The sequence below is a fragment of the Tursiops truncatus genome, chromosome 1 (genome assembly GCF_011762595.2).
Source record: "Tursiops truncatus isolate mTurTru1 chromosome 1, mTurTru1.mat.Y, whole genome shotgun sequence".
Lineage (NCBI taxonomy): Eukaryota > Metazoa > Chordata > Mammalia > Artiodactyla > Delphinidae > Tursiops > Tursiops truncatus.
This window is the reverse complement of record NC_047034.1, coordinates 2,480,531-2,504,389: the sequence shown is the minus strand read 5'-3', so window position 1 is coordinate 2,504,389 and position 23,859 is coordinate 2,480,531. Positions and strand designations below refer to the sequence as shown.

Below are 23,859 nucleotides of genomic sequence, written 5' to 3'. Positions count from 1 at the left end.
CACAGGTGCTCAAGAAGGTAGGAAGAGAACAAAACTTCAGGGACAGGGCTGACAGTATGCATTGCTTACCCTGTCCATTCTCTCCTGCTTCCTTGTCAACAGAACCTTCATTTCTCCCCACTGGAAAAGTGACCCCATTGTGAGCTCAGCTCAAGGCTAAGTCCTGAATATTCTCATGGCCACGCCACCAGGGATGGGTTTAGGGACGGGCTTGTGACCAGGATCTCACCCACAACATGGAGGGGAATCTGCTGGCATGTTACTGGGAGGATTTCTTTCCTGACGGAAAGCTAGAAAACAGGACACCCTCATCTCATGCACTGGATCTTGTTTTTTTGTCCAGTGTGATTCCCGGGATGGCTGCGCCCCCCTGGCAACAATGACGCTACCAGAGGAGAGGGCATCATGTTGGCAACGGCGGAGACAGAGAGAACCGGGGCCCTGGTGACATCACCGAGCCATGAGTGACCCAGCCCTGGAGTGGCCCCATCGCTGACTCTCTTATGATGGGAGAGAGACCATATTTTCCTTATTCTTGAAGCAGTTCAGGCTGGGCTTTCTATTACTTGCAGCTTCACTAAACCAAGGGGAAAGCAATGCCTTTTTAAAATAATCTAGAGAGAAGCCGATTGGAGCCTGCGACATCTTGTCATTGTCTGAAGATGCTTCAATCACTATGTCAAGTGACACAGATGATTCTCTTTCTTCATATGATGAAGATCAGGGATCTAAACTTATCCGAAAAGCTAGAGAGGCACCATTTGTCCCCATTGGAATGGCAGGTTTTGCGGCAATCGTCGCATATGGATTATATAAACTGAAGAGCAGGGGCAATACTAAATGTCTGTTCACCTGATCCACATGCACGTGGCAGCCCAAGGCTTTGTTGTGGGAGCGACGGCTCTTGGTATGGGCTATTCCATGTATTGAGAATTCTGGGCAAAACCTAAACCTTAGAAGAGGAGATGCTGTCTTGGTCTTGGTGCTTGCTTTAGTTAGACATCTCATATTGAGGTTATACGTTTATGTTGAAAATAAATTCTGTGGGTCGGACAATAACATGGTAATTGGAATATTGGCTCCCTTTCTTGCAGGCTTGATTTGCCTGGTGACTAGTTCACTAGCTAGGTCATTCAGGGGAGTCAGATGAACACAAAAACATGTCACTTTTAAATGCACTCGATAGTCGTACAATGTCCACCTTCTTAAACTCTTCTGATAAAATTAGTTGTGAAGAGGACAACATGCTCCCAGTTGCTGCAGAATGTCCTATGCTTTTGATGTAATGGAGGAGTCCTATCTACCCCACTTAATTTAACTCTTTCTGACTGCCTTGTGGACTGAGTACTGTTTTTAAGGGCTGGCTGGCTCTTGCAGAACGCTTTCAGAGCAGTGCACGGAATACAACATTATAAACCTCCCGGCAACTATGTGTGTGTTTTTAAACCAAACCTAAAGAGCTGGTAACAGCTGCTTTGAAGTAGTATCTGTTTCAGAATCACAGCTGTAAACAGGAGAATAACTTAACTGTGGATCCCCGTTTAGATCTTTTGTAGTTGCAGAATTATAGTTTGCTGCTGATATAGTAGAATAATTTTTAAATGGCATTTTGAAATAGAAGTGTGTATTTTAAGTGCTAATGCCAAGGTAAATGAAACATACTTTTTAAAAATAAAAAACTAAAATAAAATAAAATAACCTAGAGATAGACCTGGAGAAAGAGAGTGAGAAGGAGAGGGATTGGGGGAGAGATATGAGTTGCTTAATGATGGATTCAGGATATATTTTCATCTATTGTTTTAATTGTAAGAATGGCCTATTCTTTTACTTACATAAAAGATGACTTTTAACATCCCTTCAATAAACTTTGTATGAAAAATATTTGGTGGGGGAGGGATAACTTGGGAGATTGGGATTGAGATATACACACTACTATATATATGTAAATAAAACAGATAACCAACAAGGACCTACTGCATAGTACAGAGAACTCTACTCAATACTCTGTAATGACCTATATGGGAAAAGAAACTAAAAAAGAGTGGATATATGTATATGTATAACTGGTTCACTTTGTTGTACACCTGAAACTAACACAACATTGTAAAGCAACCATACGCCAATAAAAATTATTTTTAAAAAATACTTGGGGCCGTACAGACTACAGAAGTGTGGCCTTTATCCATGGTGCAGGCCAAAATCACTTTAAAATATTCGTCAAATGCCTCAAGTTTATAAGACAGTCAAATTGGAAGTAAAACCTGGCATCCATCCCACATTACGAAGTATGGAACTTAGTCATTATTATGAAAAGAAAATCAACGTTAATTGTTCAAATCATTCGCTCTCGTTGACACCCCAAATCTCAGTGATTAGCGTCAGGCAACCCAAACCAACCATGGTAACCCGTTCCTGAAACTAAATTTGGGAGAATGTAAAAGTGTCTTTATTTCTGATGAACTAAATGAAAAGGGGAAAACATTCCTCAAATTTTCCTCCAGTTCGGTAGCCTCTTTGCAAGAATCTAAACTCCAATCATATCAGAAATGGGAGCACTGCAAGCTCTGATAAGCCCCTAAAAATTGTATGTCCAACTCAGAATTCAGAACTAAGAGATGCAGAATCAGGGCCAGGAGGAATGTGTAGTTATTTCTGGTTCTGCTGCAATTACCCTATCAAAATGGACTGAAATGCAGCTAGAAAGCCTGGTGTCCTCAGACTAAAAGCTCTGGTCTTTTTTTTTTTTAAGCGATTTTTTCATTTCTGGCATCTTAGCTGTGGCTTTCTTGAAGCTCACATGTTTGGGATTTTAAAAAATATATTCTCAAGTGTTTTAGCCTTTAGCTTCTCAAGCGTTGAAGGTTTCCAGGTTCATATCCCTGTTCAAAACTAAAATCGGTTCTGGTTTTGCTATTCATGTCTCCCTGTCTGTTGAACCAACGTTGTGCTACCCCTCCACCACTGAGTACAGAAAAATACTGCCTCCTGTCCTGGGTCTACTCATTGTACTCAATTTTCTTGTCTTTTCATTGATGACTCATAACCCAGGCAGGGCAAGCGGCACGGCTACGGATGCAGAGGGACGTGACCACAGTGTACCTTCCACTTGGTCCTCTGAGACCAGGCTCTTTCTGCCATCTCTCGGGGGACATCCTGACCTTCGTTTGGTTTCCTACTACAAGCCTCTGTCTCTTCACAGATCACTGGGGAGCGCCATAAGAATGTCAACGACCATATGCCAAACTATTAACGGAAAAGAATACTGAGAGCCAGGCTGGCTGTGTAATTTACCATGGTGACTGACGGGACACACTTGACCTTACTGGAGAAGCACTGAAGCCAGGTCTGGTCCGAGCTCCGTAAAGGATTGGGGAAAGCAGAGCGATGAATGCCCAGGCTCTGGGGCCAGACAGACCTGCGAATTGCACCTCCATTCCTTAGCTGGTTGACCCTGGGCAAATAATTTAGCTTCACAAATCCCCAGTTTCCTCATTCTTTTTTCTTTCATTGAAGTATTTACAATGTGGTGTTAGCGTCAAGTGCACAGCACAGTGATTCAGATATATCTATATGTTCTTTTTTACATTCTTTTTCCTCATAGATTATTACAAGATACTGAGTATAGTTCCCTGTGCTGTACAGTAGGTCCTTGTTGGTTATCTATTTTATATATAGTAGTGTGTATACGTCAATCCCAAACTCCTAATTTATCCCTCTCTCCCGTTTCCCCTTTCGTAACCATAAGTTTGTTTTCTATGTCTGTGAGTCTGTTTCTGTTTTGTAAATAAGTTCATTTGTATCTTTTTTTTTTAGATTCCACATTTAAGTGATACCATATGATATTTGTCTTTCTCTTTCTGACTCACTTCACTCAGTATGACAACTCTAGCTGCGTCCATGTTGCTGCAAATGGCATTATTTCATTCTTTGTTATGGCTGAGTAATATTCCATTGTATATATGTACCACATTCGCTGTATCCGTTCATCTGCTGATGGACATTTGGGCAGTTTTCTCATTCATTTTTAATTTGTTTTTTGCTGTGCCACGCAGCTTATAGATCTTAGCTCCCCGACCAGGGACTGAACCCAGGCCCTCGGCAGTGAAAGCACAGAGTCCTAACCACTGGACCACTAGGGAATCCCCAGTTCCCTCATTCTGAAAACAGTTCTGGGAGATAATTCCCTCATGGAGGAATTAAAAGCATTTACCTAATACCGGGTGCTTTTTAAAGAATTATTTATTTACTTTGGCTGTGCCAGGTCTTAATTGTGGCGTTCAGGATCTTTAGTTGCGGCACGCGGACTTCTTAGTGCAGCGTGCAGGCGGGATCTAGTTCTCTGACCAGGGATCGAACATGGGCCCCCTGCATTGGGAGTGCAGAGTCTTACCCACTGGACCACCAGGGAAGTCCCCAGCGTGCCTGAAATGAGTCAGTGAGACAACCTGTACTACAACTTAGCCCCGTGCCTGCCACAGAGCGGGGACCCAAAAGTTAGCAGTTAATTGTGTACTGTAGCCAACCCTGCACCCTGCTAGCCAGAGTCTCCTCACTCTGATTGTTTCCCCAAGTGATCAGCCCCAGTTCACACTACCAAGACCCTCACCATATCTTCACACTATCTTCCCTTTTTTCACCTTCTCCATTTCCCTAACATTTAATCCCACTTCCCATGATCATTTTTTAATTAATTTATTTATTTATTATTTTGGGGGGGCTGCGTTGGGTCTTTGTTGCTGTGTGTGGACTTTCTCTAGTTGCGGCGAGCGGGGGCTACTCTTCATTGAGGTGCGCGGGCTTCTCATTGCAGTGGCTTCTCGTTGTGAAGCACGGGCTCTAGGCGCACGGGCTCAGCAGTTGTGGCATGCAAGCTCAGTAGTTGTGGCTCGCGGGCTCTAGTGCGCAGACTCAGTAGCTGTGGTGCATTGGCTTAGTTGCTCCGCAGCATGTGGGATCTTCCTGGACCAGGGCTTGAACCCATGTCTCCTGCATTGGCAGGCAGATTCTTAACCACTGCACCACCAGGGAAGTCCCCCCTGATCATTTTTCTTTTGTTTTTTTCTTTCCTGTTCTCTCAAATAACCTTCATCTTAGATCTTCTTTCTCAATACTCTTCCTTCCCCAGACATTCACTGAGTGCCCACAGCATATAATCCTTGTGTCGGGAGGTGGGGACAGACAGAAAAAGGACTCACCTCTTCACAAACAAAAGAGAAAATAAGCCATCACAGTACAGAGACATAAGTCCTATATATAAGATATAATATAGATAATAACATAGCATACAATATATAATAGAATATACGCTGGGCACCATCTGAACATTTTATGGAGACTTGAAAACACCCAGGGAAAGTGGACTATGGGTCTGTGGGGTGTCAGGTATCACATTAACCACTTGGAACATTTTGTTTAATATTCACACAGTGGTCTGAGGGAGGCACTGTCATCTTCAGTCTAGAAGAGAAGAAATTTTCATATGCTGCTTCTGACAGCTTCCAAAGAGAGAGCTTTTAAAAAAGAAAATAAAACAAAAACAAACAAATGAAAAAACAAAGAGTGTTTATTGAGTACTTTCTTTGTGCCAGCCTCACTTACAAGGAAATGCATTTTAAGTCATTTTACTCTTTTTTTTTTAATATTTATTTGGTTGTGCCAGGCTCCTCAGTTGTGGCAGGCAGGCTCCTTAGTTGTGGCATGTGGACTCTTAGTTGTGGCATGCGGACTCTTAGTTGCAGCATGCATGCAGGATCTAGTTCCCTGGCCAGGGATCAAACCTGGGCCACCTGCATTGCAAACGCAGAGTCTTAACCACTGCGCCACCAGGGAAGTCCCCATTTTGCTCTTTATAACAACCCTATACTATTACTATTTCCATTTTACTGAGGCACAAAAAGATTAAGCTGTCCATGGTCACACAGCTAATAAGTGACAAGGTCAATGTTATTTAAATCAGGAAAATTAATGAATGAACACTGAATGTCCAACAAGAGAACGATAAATTACAAAAGAGCAATCTAAAGGAACCACAGCCAGAAATTAAAAATCATGATTTAGAAAAAATATAATGGGATGGAAAAATATTGATCATATAACGCAGATGTTTAAAAGGGCAGAATATAGGGACTTCCCTGGTGGTCCAGTGGTTAAGACTCCATGCTCTTAATGCAGGGGGCACGTGTTCGATCCTTGGTTGGGGAACTAAGATCCCACATGCTGGAAAAAATAAATAAATAAAATGAAATAAACGTTGTAATATCTATTAAGCAAGGGTTGTTATAAATAATTTTTTAAAGGGCAGAACATAAAACAATATATACAATATGATACCAAATTTGTCTGTATTTAAATCCTTAAATACATAGGAAAAGATTAGAAGAAAATATTTCAGAGCTTTAAGAGCTCAGGATGTCAGGATTACAGGTGATTTGTATATCTTCCCTTTATACTTGACTGCATTTTCTAAGTTGCTTTAATCTCTTTATTTTATTTGTATACATATCTACATGTACACAGATTTTTACCTAAACGCATAAATGTGATCACACGCCTCTATCATCTTTTCTTCTCTTTTGCTTGGTTCTCCCATGCATACAATTACCTTGCTTTGCCCATGCAGCCATAAATACTTCACAGGAATCCCTCCAAGCCATCCAATGAGGGCTCTGCTTAGCTTTTTTTTTTTTTCAATGGTTGCATTGTAGCCAGTGAAGTGGAGATAGTATCATTTATTCAGCCATCCCCAATTGTTGGCCGTTCTCTCTGTTTGCATGTTTCCAGACTCCAAGGACATATGTTAAACTCAGGCCAGGCTTTGCTCCTGTGGAATGGGGTTAGGGCCCCGAGCACGCCACATCTCATGCTTCCATGGCTGGTGTGAACTGCTTCCTCTCAGGAGCCCCCTTGTCACTCGGCTCACTCTGGATCCTCAAGGATCCTCCAGCCCCACTTCCTCCAGGATGCTTGCTGTTCATCTCTCCCAAGATGGATTAGGGACACCTGCGTACCCCCAGCACCCTAAGCTCTGATAATGAACTCTCCTCTTTTCTCTCTTCCACCAAATCGAACCTCGTGAGGTTGACTCTTTATCCCCAGCACCATTATAGCCTCTTGTACCTTTTAGCTGATGAAGCAGATGGATGGATAAATGAACAAACGAAGAGATGAGTGAACAGAGAGAGGCATGAAACACTGTGATGTTTTGAGACTTGACAAGTAGTTCTTATAGGTAGAGTACAGAATGAATGAGAAAGTGGGGGAGAAGATAGATCAGAGAAGTTAAAAAAAAAAAGGTCAGATCCTAAAGGGTCTTGTGTAATAAACTTAAACAGTATGAACTTTTTATCCTAAAGAGTATGGCAGGGCTTCCTTGGTGGTGCAGTGGTTAAGAATCCGCCTGCCAGTGCAGGGGACAAGCGTTCGGGCCCCGGTCCGGGAAGATCCCACATGCCGCGGAGCAACTAAGCCCCTGTGCCATAACTATTGAGCCTGCGCGCTAAAGCTCGCAAGCCACAAATACTGAAGCCCGCACACTTAGAGCCCGTGCTCTGCAACAAGAGAAGCCACCGCAATGAGAAGCCTGCGCACCTCAACGATGAGTAGCCCCCCCGCCCCCGGCCGCAACTAGAGAAAGCCCGCACGCAGCAACGAAGACCCAACACAGCCAAAAATAAATACATTTATATAGATAAAAAAAGAGTATGGCAAACCACTGAAGAATTTTAAGCAGCAGAATCATTATTCAATTTTTTAAAATTCGTTAAGCAGGAGTGTGTGAAAAGACTAGAAAAGCCAAAGCAAGACAAGGAACCCTCGGGAGGTGACAGAAAGGATCAAAAGGAGAAATGATGAGGGGCCTGTGTGTATCAGTCATCAGGCTACACCTGCCCCGCGAGTTCTCATCTAACCTTCCCACCATCTCAGGAGTCGTGGTTCATGCTGCACCCACACTGAGAAAACAGAGTTAAAGGGAACACAGAATTCACCAAGGGTCACCATGTTAATCAAAGATGTGCCCAGACCAGACCTCAAGTCCCTCTGCCTCAAAGCCCGTGAGCTGTCCGGTGTGGATGTCGGAAGCCAAGGCGATGACAGAACCAGAGGACGGGATGCCATGGAGGGATGTTATTGAAACAGAATGAACTAAGCTGGCAACTGAATAGACACAGCAAGTAAATCAAAGGGAGATTTTTAGAATGGTACCCAAATTTCCGATTTAGCCATTTGGTGGTGTCATTCATCCAAAAAAAAAAAAAATGGCATTTGAAACATTTGAAATGAAAGATAATGAGTTCCATTTGGGACACGATGAATTGGATCTGCACTTATGATTTGTTGATATGTATATATATTTACATCATTTAAGGACATCATGCATTACCAGTTCTATGTTTAAAGGTCTTTGCATTTCCCTAGTGTAAATCTTCCCAGCCGTCAATACTAATATGGTCAGCTGATGTTTCTTGAACAACTACTGTGTGCCAGGCATATATATCATTTAATTCATAATAATTAGTTTTAGGATTAAATGATAGAGCATATGTGAGGCACTTCACAGAGTGCCTGGCATATAGTATGTGCTCAGTAAATGGAGAAATGATACATGAGGCTATAGAGGTAAAGAGAGGTCGAAAAAGTAGTCAAAAATCACATATCTAGTAACAACTGTTCTAAATATCATATCTATTCTAATATTAATATTATATAATTAATATGAATAAAGCTTTAAGATCATAATAAAGGCCAAAAATGTCACTAAATTTAAAAACAGCACATTTAAATTTGGGTGGTAATGGAAGTTAATGAAAGAGAGAATAGATAATTGAAATCTCACAACAATTTCAATTTTTTTATTTACCTGTAATATCAACTCTTTTTTCTCTTAATTATTAGCATAAAATAGAAAACTTGGATGGTTTGTGGCTTTCTGGGACATGTAAAAGAACTTGAAAAATCTAAAATACATTAGTATCCAAATAAATTATGCTTGAGGGTATAACTTGCTATTTTCATGGAAATAAAAATAACAGGTAGAAAGTATGCCTACCTCTTTGAAACTCATTTTTGTTTTTCTCAGTTTCATATAGTATAAGATGACCTTTCTAAGTATCTTCAGTTTTTTTTCAATTAGTCCTTTCTTTTTTGGTTTTATCTTTCCTTCCCCAAAATGTAATGTGCATTTATGCTATTATTTTATTACAGTCAGTAGATTGATGATTGATGTTTTGACTAATCACAGATTGCTGTGTTGAGAAACTGTTTAAGGAATAGATATTTTTAAATTCCACTTTATCATTTTTGATTAAACATTTTTTTTCACAAAGGATTGAGAGGGCAAAAAAAAAAAACAATAAAACGATGTCTATTAGAATAACTGAAACGTAATCAAGATTGAGTTATATGTCCCCATATAAGATTTAACCATATAAAATATTCCATTCTAGAGGAACACTTATTACTCGAAAAAGTGTTTTATTCATGTGGTCTACGAGATAATGTCAGGTAATACATAACCTTCAGTTGCATGAATTAAGCACGTCTGAGATATATTTTGTGGCTCCATGATTTTTAGAAAAGAATTACTATGCAACTCCTAGGGAAATCACTTTGGATGCTCTACAGATCCCTCTTTTAAAAACAGTTTAGATAATTTAGTTATTTGCCTAAATGTTTTAAAAGGCCTTAAATGGAAACAAAATGGCACTGAGTTTATTTCATTTACTCTAAATAAAGATATGAACCATAAGTCAAATCACAGATTGTGATAAACGTGGGGAACTCAACACAAGCCTACAGAAGAATAAAGTCTTAAATATTTCAATTGCTGAAAGATTGACTAAGCCTCTGTTTAATTATTAGTGCTATAAAAAGTGAGTAATATTTACCTGGCCATAATAGTACTGTGTAAAAGTAACTTATCTTTCCTGCCAGGTGCCACACTTCTCACAGCTATTAAAAAGAATGAAAAGAAATCTTTACATAGTCGTTATTTTTCCAGATCTGCCACCCCATCATCTTATATAATTTGGGGCTTGGGGGTTGTTAAAGAAGCTGATTATTTATTTATTCAGTGCCAGTGCTAGCCCAGGTCTTCAATGAAATCAGTAACAAATGGCATTGTTAGTAAAGGGTATCAGCAAAAACGCCCCAGTAAGCCATGGTTTGGCAAAAACTAACTGGTTCTTCTTCTAAGTCCTCTGTAAACTCCCCAATATCTGCTGCAATCAGTCCATTTGAATGATGAGTCATTTCGGGTGCTTGTTCTTAATAAATCCAAGTATAAACATACCCACAGGGTCTTTCTGGTATATGCTTATGCACGGTGCTGACCAGAAATCCGACTTCACAAGAATATCCATTCCTAACAGATATGTCATAACGCCTTGGAAGAGTGTATTCAGGAGGTTTACAGTGACTGTAATTCATTAACTGAACTTCAACATCCTCATGCAGTACGGGCTCAGATGACATTACCGAACGCTTTCTGGATTTTGGCAAAGATGCCTAGGAGTCATTAGTTATCTGTCAATCATTTACAAATCTTTTCTGAAATCAGTTAGCAAATAATGTTTTATCATTATAAACACGTATCCTTGTACATGTGAGTCACTGTAAGTGTGCTCTGTGGTGGTATCTGAGTTCGGTGGGGTAATGAAGGTGATTAAATGCCCACATTCACCAAAAGGAAGTGGTTAGACTGCCTTGATTGGGAAAAATAATTACTAAAAATTGAGGTTGTAATTTCTTTTGTGCTTTTCCCCCAGCCCGGTTGGAACCTAAATTGTTCATTAACCATCTGTGGGGCTGAGTTCCGAGCACCTGTTATTCATATCACATGTGAATGTTATTCCAGCCTTTCTTTCACAAAAATATGTTCATTTCTCACAAAGTACTGAGTATCTATTTCTATTCAATTAGCCCCCTAGATAAGCTTCAAAAGACCAAAGTAACTCATTAATGCAACGTTTCCTCCACATGCCAGTAAGTTCTACAGGAACGTGAATAAGAGTGACAAATAGCAAATAGTATGTTTTAAAGGTTCTGGTGGGAGTTATTAGGAACCCAGTAATGCTATCATCCTTTAACATTTTTTGTATATTTTGTAAATAATTCTGTCTAATCAAAAGCATGTAACGAAGAATGAAATCCAATCTTTTTTATTGTTCCACGTTTTATTAGCCATACACAAAAAAGGAAGAGAAAGCAAAGCACTACATAATACTATTAAACTATAAATCATGGGAGGTCTTCTATAGGGTGTCAAGTAGTATGTGACTAAACTAAGAACTGGTGTCAAAAACAAAATACAAACGAAGAAACTTGCATATGTTTTCCAAAATTCCATTATGGAAGATGAGTCTCTCACCCAAGAACCCAAGTCACACGGTCCATACTGGTTTTTAATGACATCAAAATACGTATTGGGCACTTTCTATATATGAGCTCATTTACTTCTCACAACAAACACTATCGGATTCCATAATTTTTGTCATTTTTACTTGAAGACTCTAATGCTCAGAGAGGTCAAGCATTGCTTTGCCCCTGAGTAGGGAACAAAGCGAGTATGGCAATTGTGAATTTTCTGACCCCAAATCCCAGATGCTTAACTACTACCTTCATGGCGACCATGATCTTATAATGTGCTCTCCTGCTCAGATAGGCTGCGTTCACCAACCACAACTGCATGGTTTTTCAGGTAAAGACAATTAGGTGAACAGCCAGCGTGTTGGGAGGATTTGATGGGCAAGACTATTTGATGGGTTGAATAATATGTAAAGCCTTAACAAATGTGTGTCCGACACTCAGGCACGTGTGAAAGAAGACTTACATCTTCCAAAGCAGTTACAGGTGTAAAATATGCCTGCAAAAATATATGCTCCTTCTGGGTTTCTATCTGAAAATTAGAGAAGAAATCATTGGTTTCAATAAGAATCATATTTTGAAATCCATGATATATTTAAAAGAAAAAAAAAGTAATCTAAGTAAATAATACCTAATGTATTCATGCAAAGTAGAGTGTACACAAGAGCTTAAAGCTCAGAGAAAACAACGGCATGTTTATCAAATGCCACCTCTGGACCACAGGCATGGCCACTGCCAATTCTCACCCTGATTTCCAGGAGTCACCCAGGCCCCACGCCACCCAAACCGGACACAGAGGAGAGTGTACATCCAGCAGGGCTGGGAGCCAGCAACACAGCTAAAACGCGGCAGAGAGGGAGGAGGTGAGAGGTCTTCCTTTATTCTCATTTCTCTTCTAACTGGTCTTCCCATATAGCACTTTTATCTTTCCGATGCAGTATTCCAACCATATCTTTCTGATGCAGTATTCCAACATTGCAACCAAAATAACATGAAGCAAGAGGAGAAATGAAAACATAACAGTAATCAGAGTAAACAACAAAGAAAAAAAGGAGGGATAATGAATTCTATAATGTGACTCTTCAGACAATGACTGCTTAATCTATTACAGTATATGACGTGTGAAATTATGTTGCAACCAACGTCCACATATTCAGTTATAAATGATCCGTACACATACATACGCACCCCATTTACTTGGTTTAAAAAAAGCATCCACACTACTATATATAAAATAAATAATCAACAAGAACCTACCATATAGCACAGGGAACTCTACTCAATATTCTTGTAATAACTTATATGGGGAAAGAACCTGAAAAAGAATGGAATTATGTATATGTATAACTGAATCACTTTGCTGTACACCTGAAACTAACACAACATTGTAAATCGACTATAATATAAAATAAAAATTAAGTTAAAAAAAGAAGCATCAATGTTAATATTGTTTAAAAGCACATAAAGGTTTGAAAATATTGATACATGGGCTTTAGTCACTGATTGAGAAAGATTCTCTTCCAGAAACCTAAAAGAATAAAATAAAATTTCAATTTTAACATGAAAATTAGCTAGTGTCATAAATTTATATTCCAACTTACCCAGTATCCCTATCCAAGCAAAATTTTCAGAAAAGGTCACTTTGTTCTTATCAACTGCACAGCAGTGTATTGTACTGATCCCTTCCTAACTAAGGCCCAAGTCTGTGAGTGTTAGCTAGCAATACTAGGTGTCCATCTGATCCTGCAAAGAATTTTTCCATTTATAAAACTTTAAAACTTGGACTTTAGCCTTATTAACATTTTGATTTAAACAACTGATCTAATTAGGTTATAATGTGTTCAAGTCTGTTCTCTATGTCTGTGAGTCTGTTTCTGTCATAGATAAGTTTGTTTGCATCATGTTTTAGATTCCACATATAAATGATATCATATAGTATTTGTCTTTGTCTGACTTACTTCACTTAGTATGATCAACTCTAGGTCCATCCATGTTGCTGCAAATGGCGTTATTTCATTCTTTTTTACGGCTAAGGACTATTTCATTGTATATATGTACCACATCTTTTTTTTTTTTACAAGATGTTGGGGGTAGGAGTTTATTAATTAATTTATTTATTCATTTATGGCTGTGTTGGGTCTTCGTTTCTGTGCGAGGTCTTTCTCTAGTTGTGGCAAGCGGGAGCCACTCTTCATCGCGGTGCGCGGGCCTCTTACTATCGCGGCCTCTCTTATTGCGGAGCACAGGCTCCAGACGCGCAGGCTCAGTAGTTGTGGCTCACGGGCCTAGTTGCTCCACGGCATGTGGGATCCTCCCAGACCAGGGCTCGAACCCGTGTCCCCTGCATTAGCAGGCAGATTCTCAACCACTGCGCCACCAGGGAAGCTCCACCACATCTTCTTTATCCATTCATCTGTCGATGGGCATTTAGGTTGCTTCCATGTCCTGGCTATTGTGAAGAGTGCTGCTATGAACTTTGGGGTGCGTGCATCTTTTTGAATTATAGTTTCTTCCGGATACATGCCCAGGAGTGGGATTGCTGGATCACATGGTGTTGAGTTTCCTAACTTTACTCCCCTAAAGGAGTAACCCTGAGGTGTAGAGAATTATATTTTGAAATAATCTTGACATTTATCTCGAAGACAAGAAAAGTCATAAAAACAACCTGAATCTCAGGTCCCTACGGGGAGCATCCAGCTCTTCCGAGTTCCAAAAATCTTTCCACAACCTGTTCGGAACAGGCAGCCCTGGTTAGGATGCGGAGGTTGAGGAGACCAGGAAAAGTTTCTGTTCACAGAAGAAATTCCAATGTGCTTTCTTTTCAAACTTTTGGGGGGGAATATGGCTCATAATATTTAACAGAAGAAGATATTATCTATTTTAACTCCACTCAGATCTCTTCCATACCCCCAATTTCATGAAAATGCAATTAGGACGCAGCTTGCAGGATCTTAATTCCCCGACCAGGGATTGAACCCTCGTGCTCGGCAGTGAAAGCGCGAAGTCCCAACCACTGGACCACCAGGGAAGTCCCAACAGACCATTTTGTTTTATAAAAAATTCCAAACATTGTATTCTCTGACCAGAACAATCGTGGATTCCATATATGAGTTGGCTGGTAAAAAATTATTAACACACTACTCTTATAGAAAGGATGGACAACAAGGTCCTACTGTAGAGCACAGGGAACTATATTCAATGCCCTGGGATAAATCATAATGGAAACGAATATAAGAAAGAACATATTTACATATATATGTACACATATAACTGAGTCACTTTGCTGTACAGCAGAAATTAACACGACATTGTACATCAACTCTACTTCAATTTTAAAAAACCATGTTACTCTTGAAGAACGTGGCAGCTTTTTTAATGAAATGTTATTTTTACATTTTGAGAATGGCTGACAGACTATGGTTATTCAGACATAGGTATTTTGGAGACATTTCTTGAATACGAAGTAAACCTATTACTTCAAGGAAAAAAGTGATAGTACTTTTTTCACTGATAAAACTCAGACTTTTGGGCTTCCCTGGTGGTGCAGTGGTTGAGAGTCCGCCTGCTGATGCAGGGGACACGCGTTCATGCCCCGGTCCGGGAAGATCCCACATGCCGCGGAGTGGCTGGGCCCGTGAGCCATGGCTGCTGAGCCTGCGCGTCCGGAGCCTGTGCTCCGCAACGGGAGAGGCCACAACAGTGAGAGGCCCGCGTACCACAAAAAAACAAACAAACAAAAAACTCAGACTTTCAAGTGAACATTTGGATTTTAGAAAATCTGTATATTCCACTGAGAGTTGGACAGCTTCCTAGTATTTAAAGACTTCTGATGAGATCAGTGGTGATATTAGTGAGTATAAGTTTTGATATTTGTCCACATTTGGAACATTTGCCAAATTTGATGAACATATATTTTTCCAAATCACCAGTGTAAGATGTAATAAAATCATGCACAGGAGAAGGTGCATTTGAAGTGTAAAAAAGGTCAATGAATTTTAGTGCAACAGAGGACAAAATGTTCACAGATTTGGTTAAAGATTCCACATTTCAACTACGAAGAAGATATCACTTGTGGAATTTGGGTGTAGAATCAAAGAAAAAGATCCATAATTATCTGAAAAAGCTGTTGTAATACTGCTCTTTTCTTCTGCCTTCATATTCTGAAGACCATGTTTTTATTATTATTATTTTAAAATTTTATTTATGTTTGGCTGTGTTGGGTCTTCATTGTTGCGCGCAGGCTTTCTCTAGTTGAGGCGAGCAGGGGCCACTCTTCGTTGCGGTGCGCGGGCTTCTCATTGCGGTGGCTTCTCTTGTTGCAGAGCACGGGCTCTAGAGCACAGGCTCGGTAGTTGTGACACGGGCTCAGTAGTTGTGGCTCACGGGCTCTAGAATGCAGGCTCAGTAGTTGTGGCGCACGGGCTTAGTTTCTTCACGGCATGTGGGATCTTCCCGGACCAGGGCTCAAACCCGTGTCCCCTGCATTGGCAGGTGGATTCTTAACCACTGCGCCACCAGGGAAGTCCCATGTTTTTTATATACTTCAGCCAAAACAACATATCACTAAAGACTGAATGCAGAAGGAGATGTGAGAATCCAGCTTTCTATTAAGCTAGACATTAAAAAGACTTCTGAAAATGTCACTTTTTATGGATTATTTTGTTTTGGAAAACAGCTATTTTCAATTTTCAATGTGTTATTTATAGTAATATACTTTAATAACTACAAATTAATATATTTATAAATAATACTTTTTTAGAATGGATATATATATATAAAACTGATTCATTTTGCTGTACACCTGAAACTAACACAACATTGTAAATCAACTATACTCCAATAAAAATTTTAAAAATAATAATTTTTTTACTTTCTCAATTTTAATGTCGAATAAAATAAATACTAATAGATATAATTCACATAAGCAAAAAGCTTTTAGAGCCTTATAATTTTTAAGAGAATAGCTGCTTTTCAGGGTCATAGGTCCTCTAATATCTACCTATGTACATTTCTGGTATTATGCCACATTATTGCTTGACTGTTTAAAGAACTAACAACAAAGAACCGACGTGGATGATTATAATTACCCAATCCTTGTTAGTTTGAAATATACATTCACTTGCCCAGCTATATACTTCACTCCCCAGCCTCCCTTGCAGCTAAGTGTGGGTATGTGTCAAATTTCTGCCTAGTGAGCTGTAAGCAAAGTGTTTACATGGTACTTTCAGGAAATGTCCTGGAAAAGGAATATGTGTTTTCTCCCTTCCTCTGTACTGCTTCCTGGTAGTGATGGCTGCCCTCTAGCAGTCATTTTGGAACATGAGGACAAGAGACAGAGGAGAGTAAAACGGAAAGAACCAGGTCCTGGACAACCTTGTAGGGCCACTGTACCATCACTACCTCTGAATTTCTTTTACAAGAGATAAATAAATGTCTTATTTAAACCACTGGCATTCTGCTTTTTCTATTATACACAGTCAAACCTAATCCAAAAAAATTAAAATTTTGATGGGAAAAAATGCTATACATAAACATTCTGGGTTTTCCAAATAGGATCTCAGGCCAATAAAAAATTAAAAAAAAAAAAGTTTGCTCCATTAGCAAAATCAAAACATACAAGAAAATAACTAACTGTTGTTCCACAACATAGGAAAAGGCATACATTGCTCTAAGAATCCAGACTTTATTACTTTAAAGAACAACAGGGATATTTCACAAGAGCCTAAAACTACCCTTGGTCATTTGAGTAATAGTTCTTTCATGGTCAGGAGTAATCCAGATTTTTTCCATGGATTCAAGGAAAGAATGATAATTTTTAAATTATGGAAAACGTATTACATTCATCATTTTGCCAGCATTAACCTCAAAGTATAAGTTTTACTTTATTGGGGTAAAGAGATAGGCTGCCCTTTTAATCAACTGACCAATGTACAAACAAGCTAAGGTTAACTCCTCAGCTAATGAACAGGCATGATAAAAAAGCTGGTTGACAAAACATGAATAAATAAATGAGCACAAGCTTGGTAATGCTACTAGTGCTTCAAAGTGTCAATCATATCCCTAGTCATCACTTAAAGAATGAATGTCTGCCAACGTTATCATCTAAAATATATTTACAGAGGTCAGAAGAGCTACGTCTGTCCTCCTCTATGCAAAGAGGTGATGACATCAAGGGGGTATGTCACAAGCCTAAGTTTAGTTAGTGGATTTAAGCTGGTTTGGAGTTTTATCCACTAAGTATGATCTTCTGACCCCTCAGTTTTACAACTTTCCACTCTCTGAGCTGCACTGCCCCTCTCCATTTCTGAGTTAATCATTTGTTTGCCATTATCTGCCGAAAGTTCTTATCTCTTTTGCTGTCACTTTATAACAGGGTCCTCTTATCAACCTGCATAGAGTCATGTGATTAGTCCAAGCCTATCGAAAGTTTCCATTCCTCTGATTAGAAACCATCATGAAACTGGATACATTGTTTACAGCAGGTCACTAATGCTGGAAAAAGTACAGAGTCCAGGGAAATACTTGCTTGTAACTTTCTGGATTCTTGGATTTTTTTTGTTTTTTGCTTTTTCTTAACTTTCACTAAGGGTTACTGTAGTCTGATGTGTCCTCCCCAAGGCTACAAAATTTGACAAGCTGCACTTTTTCTTATGCTCAATGATTTCTGCTTTAAGCCAAAGGACTGCCTATAATTTCATTAACAATGTCTTCTAATTCGGATACTGGGGATTTACAAGAATCTCTAAAGCACGGACTTACACCTATTGGTAAGTAGGAGTTGCTCTTTTTATCATCTATTTATTATCCTGCTACTACACTAATACATGTAATTTACTCTCATTGATGGATTTACTATTATAAGTCACTGCTTTTCCAATTGTGTTTATTAAAAGCACGTAAGTCCACATATATCTCACACATATATCTTTCCTGAAGTTCAAAAAAGGCAAACGAATACTTCAAGTGTTCATTATATCCTCTGTTTTTGCACGTCATCCTATTAGCCTAAAACGGCCAGAAAACAAAATGTACAATATCTCACCTTCATCCCTAATATTTTCTGATAATTTTAAATGAGAAATAATAAACTAAGATTTGAACACCTTGAAACAAGTTAGCCATATGGAGTCACCATTGATCAAACTTCAACAAGTGCTTTCGCGTGTCTGTGGCGTTTCAAGCCACATCACAGTATGTCTCATTCATTGCAGATATCATAGAAAACTTTTGTTTTTCGAGCCAAAAACAAAAACAAACAAAAAAATACCGTCATTAGTTAAGGATTAGAGGTTAAGGGTGACTGTTTTGCAAAATAATGAGCATGTCTTCTTTTCATAAACAGAATAAGTAAACAAAGTTTATTTTCATTTTTAAAAAATAATGGCGAGTCACAAACGTTAACGTTACAGCAAGAATACCTTTAATTAATCCTGAAAGTAAAGGACTAAAGGGAAGTAATTCCCAGGGGTCTGTAATTATTAGTCTGTTGGAAATCTTGCCCTTCTTCCTTCCCACTAGTTTTTGAAGGACCTAAGCCCTTTCTTGTAGCCCTTTCTTAGACTTTCGAACCGGAATTTCCCTGTAATTCGCAGAGGCCTGTCATCGGCGCTGAGTTCCAGCGCCGCTGAACAAGAAGGAAAATCAAGGCTTCGGCTTTTCCTCTCTCTCCCTTGATAACCAGCTGACTCCACCGAACGCAGTGATTGCTTTTTTTATGGGCCAACTACACCCTAAAGTATATCAGTTGAGGAAATGGTTACCAAAAAAAAATGTTCTGTACTTACGAAAAAGAAAACACCGGGAAGGCAGGCAGAGTGCAACAGAGAAGCAATTGCTCTGTTGATAAAAAGAAAATACGGGCACAGAAGGAGCTGGAAGAGAACACAGAGCGATTTCAAATCTTTGCCCGGGGCGCAGCCGCCTGGGCGCATGGGCGAAGGGTCCCTACAGGCAGCGGCCGCGCTGGGCCACCGCGCTGCTGGCGTCGGCGGCGCGCGGCGAGGGCGCGCTCGGGCCGTGGAGGCGGGGGCGCGCGGGGAGAGGCGCGCTCGGGCCGGGGAGGCGGGGGCGCGCGGCGAGGGCGCGCTCGGAGACTCACCCGCCGAGGATGCGAATTCAGGGCGAGGGCATTCCCGAGACCACACACGAGGACCCCCACGGCGCGGCGCAGACCCGGGGTGAAGGAATGCGGGGGAGACGGTGGAGAAGCCACTTTCGCGTTGCCTCGGCTACCGCGGAAGAAGCGCATTTTTCATCCGACGCGCCGGGTCCGTCCCGGGCGTGAAGCTGGACCATCTTTAAGTTTGGGGTCCGCCGGGTCCGGAGCGCCGGCAGCCGGCTGGGCGTCCGTCTAGCCCCGGAGGGATCGCTAGAGGCTGAGCCTCAAGAAGGCCCCGAAGGAGAAGCCCAGGGCCTCCGCGAGCCCGCCCCCGACACCCGAAACCTGTGCGGGCACTTCCGGGCGCCAGATCCTAGGGTGACAAAATAACAGTGAATTTTCCGGTTAAAAAACCCCTCTTTCCGGATCTCATTCGCAGCCACCGCCCCCTCCCGGCCCAGGCACACTCTCTCCCCCGTCCCCGGCTATTGCAGCCCCACGGTTGGTTGTGAGGTGTCCCTATTTTGAACATCTTGGTTACCCGGAGGCGGCTGCTGGCACTGAGGGTCCGTCTGTTCCACAGCGTAGCCTCCCGGGGGTGCTGGGGGCCATTCCCGGGGTTCTTGGCTAGACCGTCACCCGGAGGGACAGTGGAGCCATCAGGTCCTCCAGTGGGTCCCTGAAAGCCAGTTGCCTCTTGGATGGGGGTCTGACCGCCCCGGGCAGGCCCAGTGAGGAGAACCCACGGGTGCAGCTCAGAGGGTCTGAGGTCCCGGTGGCTTTGACGGCGAGTTGCACGTTGGGATGGAGTGGGGAGAGGTTCCCAAAACTAAGCCCAGTGTACGTACAGCTCAGTCAGGGTTTGAATTCTACATCAGCTCATTTGTGTTTTTCTGGGAAATGTGCCTCCGTTTATCTAAAAAGCTGTCTCGATGGGTCCTAGAGACATGGCATGACATTTTTCTTTTATGCACACCGGTGGTTCCATGAAAATTGCATATAGACGTCCGTGCTCATATAGAAAAGTGAAAATAAGATGCCATTGTTCCTTCTGCCTACCTGCAAGATAATCTGTGCGGTCTAAGAGCAGGAGACTTGGGTTACAACCAGATCGTTCCCCTAACGTTAACTAGCTCTGGGATGCTGTCCAGATTCTCGGTTTCTGGCTTAGGCTTTTTTCTTTCTCACAAATGGGGTGATTTTACTGAATGATACGCAGTACTACTTTGAGAGAGACAATAAAGTCCCTGTCTATGTCAGCAAAAGAGCCAAACCTGTGTGGTAGGAAACATGTCATGTCACGAGTATTTATTGACCCTCTTGCAATGTGCTCAACGTTATGTTTGATTTCTATTAAATGTATGTCATTCTTCGAATTAAGTGCATTTTTGAAGAATATTATACAGTCCATAGAATGTTGCATCCTGACCACAGGAGGTTCTGTCTGTGTGGTTAGCGGTACGTAATACACAGTGCAAATGCTGTCTTGAGACTGTGATATAAACGTTGCTATCTGGTCCCCTTAGCACTTTCGGAGTCTGATTTGATTCCAGTGATAACCTCCAGGAAGCTCTGTGCCCTTAAGATCTCTGGAAGTCAACGTCACACAGTGGAAAGTGAGAAAGCCTGTTACGTCACCATAACCTCTAGCCAGCTTTATTTGCAGTGCTGTTTAGAACACCAGTTACCCAAGCCCACGGTCTGATTCTTGCTGCTGTGCTTATGCACCCAGTTCCCTCCAGGAAGCTGAGCCTCGGAGCCTTGTCTCCTTCCGGGGTCCTGCCTACTTCCGAAACAATGCATCTCAGATTCTCTTTGCTGGCCTGGATCCTCAATTGTGATGGGACTTAAAGAATTTCTTTAATGCCTCTTTTAATAAACCAAGAGAGGTGTATGGATGAAGCCAGAACAGAGGCTTGGGAATGCTTTTTTTCTTTACTTGACCCCTCCACGCAGACACAATGTCTAGGGTTATCTTGGATTCAGCCTTGAACTTGAGCTGAGCTAGAGAGGGAGGGGCTCTGGGACAGTCTCCCACCAGTTTTCCAACCTCCCCAAACACCTCCAGGGATGCCTTATGCAGGGCAAGAGTCAGATGTCTTACTCCCCAAGTCCAGAACCTACCTCAGGATAAAGCTACTTATTTGAGGGTATGTCTTCATTCTTCACCCTGCTGGAACAACTTCTCTGAGAAACCCACTCGGCTTCAAGGAACTTCAGGAGTTTGGGGGGGCCATTGTGTCTGGGAAGGGCCTGGGGAAGAGCTGAAATGTGACCGGTGTATGAGAGATTGAGCCTGGGGAAACAGGTGGACTGAAATTGACCAGACCGATCAATAAAGGCTGCCTGTGTGTTTTTGTGTGGCTGACAAGTAAGAAAAGATACATTTTACTTTTAAACCTCAAATAAGCTGAATGTCTGCGGGTAATGTGATTGAGTCCTGAGGACTGTGTCAAACACTGCAAGATGGTGGCATTGGCAAGAACCTCCCACTGGAAGGATCCATTTTTAATGGTCCTTAGAATGGCAAGCGATTCCCTTCCTAGTTGTTTTCCTTACAGAGGATGGTTTGGGGGAAAATAGGGAGACAGAGAAAAAGATAAAAGAACTGATACGAATAACAGTGCAGTGGGCTGCTCTTCTGACACGATCACCTGTGTATAAAGTTTATTTTGTTTAAAAAAAAGTTTTCTTTGTTAGCCTTACTTTACTGAAGAAAAAAATGGACTCAGAAAGGTCAAGTGATTTACCCAAGGTCACTCAGTTTGTCAGAGAGTGGGGCTGTAAATGGAAATCATGGATGTGACTCTGAAATCCATGCTTTTTCCTCAAGGTAGTATCTTTTTGCTCTTGTTGATATAAAGCAATTATGATTACAAACAATGTTTGTCTACTCAGACTTTCTTCCGAAAGGCATTTTGGACTTAAGTAAGACATTTGTCAAATGCTCTTTATCTCCCTCTTCAATCCGCAGTGGAAAGCCCGAAGAATTTGGAAGGGTGGGCTGGGGCGTGGCGTATGGGTGGGGTGGAACTATCTGGAGCCCTGAGAGCTGAGCAGAGATGGGGGGCGGGGGGTGGTGGGGGCAGGGAGGCACTTCTGGTCTCTGACTCTGGAATTTCCTGAAAGGATCTCTGGAGTTTGACGTTGAGCTTGCAGTTCTGTGGCTTCTGGTAGCAACTCGCGAGGCTCCTGAGTGGATGAAAAGGAAATTGAGAGGAAATTCACAGCATCCACTTGTTATAGAGTCAGTGATATGAGGACGGCAGGGAAATCACCCCAAATGAGTGAGTTTAGAGAGGACTTTTTACTCCTAAGAAACGAGCAAAGGTCTCCTGGGGGGAGGGCATAGGGAAAGAGATAGTTTAAGCACCTCCTCCCCCGCCCTTTTTAAGCACTTTTGACAAAGCCGGGTGTGTCTCCTGCAGCGAGATGCTGGTCCCACGCCCGGCGCTAACGTTTTCCACAGTTAATGCTGCTGAGCCTTGGCTCTGGATGTCCGTAGCCTCAGGGCCCCAAAGCTCCGCCGCCTCCAGCGGTGTCTATAGGATTGGAAAGAAAACTGCTCGGAACCCGCCACCAGGTCCCCGAAGCGAGGCCCCCCAGTGTCCAGACGAGAAACCCTGGGGGAAAGCGAAAGAATTCTTCCCCAAGGCTCGGCGCACGCTGGCCACCCTCTCTTAACCACGAAAGTTGTCTGCAAGTCGGAAAAGGAGCCGACACCCTCCGAAAAGCGCGATCCGCGGCATCTCGGGGCCCCTAACACTCTCCCTACGCCCGCGCGGCAAGTCCCAGGGGGACGAGACCACCCCGAGTGCCGCCTTTCCAAACCCACTCTTTCTCTATTGTCCAAGAGGGACCTGAATTGCTCGACGGCCGCAGTTCTGCGGGTCCGGCACTCTTGGATCTTAAGAACCAGAACACCCTGCGCGGGGGCTTCCCTAAGGCCGGAGGCTCCCGATGTCCAACCCCGCGCGGCCACAGCCGGGGCCCCATTCGGAAGCTAAGCGGCACGTCGTTCTTTCCCTCATGAAGCTTCCAGTCTGGCCAGATTCAATGGGATGTCAGCCTAGCGTCACCTAGTGCTCAGATCTGAGTTCCCGGTCCAGGTTGAGGCGCGGGAGGGACCATGGGGGGTGGAGTCGCCGTGTGAGAGTTCAGCAGGTTTCACCCAGCGCTTGGGGGCCTGCAGGCGCCAGCGTCGTCCTCGAGGACGTCGCTCAGTGTTCTGGTTTGTCCCGAGAATGGACAGGGATGGTTCCGAGAGTGGACTCTCCAGTGTTGAGCTGGAGCTGACTCACATCTCCATTTCAATTACAGAGAGGAAGAGCTAGATTAGATTGGACCACCTACCCAAGGTTATTTCCCAGCCGGCTCCTTTCTCCAGACCGGATCTCCCC

General features: G+C 42.1%; 1 long non-coding RNA gene and 1 pseudogene across 1 annotated transcript; one reads left to right on the top strand and one right to left on the bottom strand.

Moving 5' to 3' along the window:
- The first annotated feature begins 676 nt into the window (after positions 1-676).
- Positions 677-957, top strand: LOC109547499 (HIG1 domain family member 1A, mitochondrial pseudogene; annotated as a pseudogene).
- Positions 958-11,167: 10,210 nt separating this feature from the next.
- On the bottom strand, positions 11,168-20,784 carry LOC141277914 (uncharacterized). The gene is made up of 4 exons (XR_012329788.1): positions 19,460-20,784; positions 19,146-19,232; positions 12,619-12,676; positions 11,168-12,317 (listed from the first exon to the last, which is right to left on the bottom strand). It is a non-coding gene; the product is annotated as an uncharacterized lncRNA (long non-coding RNA).
- Between the last annotated feature and the right edge of the window lie 3,075 nt (positions 20,785-23,859).